The 1820-nt window shown below is 48.9% G+C and overlaps 1 pseudogene; it reads right to left on the bottom strand.

Annotated features, from left to right (window-relative positions):
* Window positions 1–284: 284 nt before the first annotated feature.
* On the bottom strand, window positions 285–1407 carry LOC112655943 (ras-associated and pleckstrin homology domains-containing protein 1-like; annotated as a pseudogene).
* Between the last annotated feature and the right edge of the window lie 413 nt (window positions 1408–1820).

The following is a 1820-nucleotide window of genomic DNA, read 5'->3' as shown; positions in this document are numbered from 1 at the left end:
AAATACAGATGAGAGCTAAGCCAGGAGAGACAGAGTCATCAGCACGCAGCTGAGGAGTAAAGTGTCTGAGACTTGGAGCTTCAGGGCAAACTATGTGACTAAGACATAGCAGGAAATTTCCCAGAGCAGAGAGCCTGCCTCTGCCTCCAGGCTGAGGAAATCAGGCTGTGAGGAGCCACATTTTTTTTTTTTTATGCTTGCATGAAGTTTATTGACAAAGTACGTTTGGGTGGCAGACTCCACCTTGAACGTTGACTCAGACGGTGGTGTTTTCAGCATCAGTTTTAAGTTTCTGCTCTGCGAACAGGGGCAGTAGTCACGGTTATTTCTCCAGCAATACCGTAACTTCCAAAGGGAGTACGTTTGTCACCAGATCCTGAACCTTTTTTGGCTACATCTTCTACTGGGAATGCAACAGAAGGAAAAACTGGGCTTTGTGGCCTGAGGACATCTTGTCCACTTGTAGTAGGACTACCATTCTGGGGGTTTGGGCTATGTTTTTTTTTTTTTTTTTAATTTTAATTTATTTATGATAGTCACACACACACAGAGAGAGAGAGAGAGAGAGAGAGAGAGAGAGGCAGAGACACAGGCAGAGGGAGAAGCAGGCTCCATGCACCGGGAGCCCGATGTGGGATTCGATCCTGGGTCTCCAGGATTGCGCCCTGGGCCAAAGGCAGGCGCCAAACCGCTGCGCCACCCAGAGATCCCTGGGCTATGTTTCTGGAATTTCTGATCTGCAGGAACAGCAATGGGTACTTGTATTGCAGCGTTATCTCTTCAAGGCATCTGACTGAGAAACAACAGCATGTCCAGGAAGAGGTTTCCAATCCTGAGCTTCCCGAACATTCGAGCCTACTAAAATAAAAGGTGGGGCACTGGTCTTCTTGCTGTCATCCATCATCACGTAAGTTGGAGAAGTAACTTTCGGTGGCTGCTGCAGAAACTGTGGATCCTTAGGATTAGATAAATAGGGGGTTGCTTGGGGGAAAGGCCCAGGTGCGTGGCGGTGATGGATGACTCTGTTTATTCATATCAGTTAGACAATAAAGGGTCCACATGTTAGAGTATGGTGGTGGTTGTCCTGCTTTGCTTGCTGCTATGGCTAACATCAGCAGCAAACTGAGCTGGGTCAGCTGGCACATAAGCAAACTCTTGTGAGACAGCTGCTGGAGATGGTGAGGATGGTGGGGTCACAGCCTTAGGGGTAGATGGTTTCGGGCTGCCACCACAGGCTGCTTCGGGGGTCTCTTCGGGCTCCAGGAGCACCTCTGCGTGAACTGATGGGAACTGAGTGGTTTTGTTCATAAACAGTGGTCCAGCTATATTGTCCTCCTCTGTGTCCGTAGATTTCTCTATCCGTGTAGGTTCTTGGGAAACTACAGATGTTTCTACCTGTTCTTCCATACTGGTCCGACTCCACCTGGCCAGTGGGAGTCTCAGGACATTTGGAAAAGGAACCCATCTGAAAGCCCTGGGAAGAAAAGACTAGATCACATGTGAGGATCTGGAACCAGACAGGCTTCAGACCCACAGCTAGAAGACACCTGAGGTGTCCTGCAGTAAAACAGCAAACTGCACGTGGCATTTTGCCCCCTCTCTTACAAGAACAAAAATAAACGAAGACAAGGAGAAAGAGGAACACATTTGATCTCCACCAAAGCTAGACACAGTGAAAAGTCTACACCACTCGAGATGGGGAGGCAGAGAAAGCAGGACAAGGGAGGATGGAGATCCTGAAACGCTGTGGTCACAACACTTGAGAGTAAGTGTCACATCCTAAGGGGACGGGGACAAGCATTGGGCATCACTGGGCATGG

The sequence above is a fragment of the Canis lupus genome, chromosome 22 (genome assembly GCF_003254725.2).
Source record: "Canis lupus dingo isolate Sandy chromosome 22, ASM325472v2, whole genome shotgun sequence".
Lineage (NCBI taxonomy): Eukaryota > Metazoa > Chordata > Mammalia > Carnivora > Canidae > Canis > Canis lupus.
Note: the sequence above shows the minus strand (reverse complement) of the source record. Positions and strands in the feature narration are given on the sequence as shown.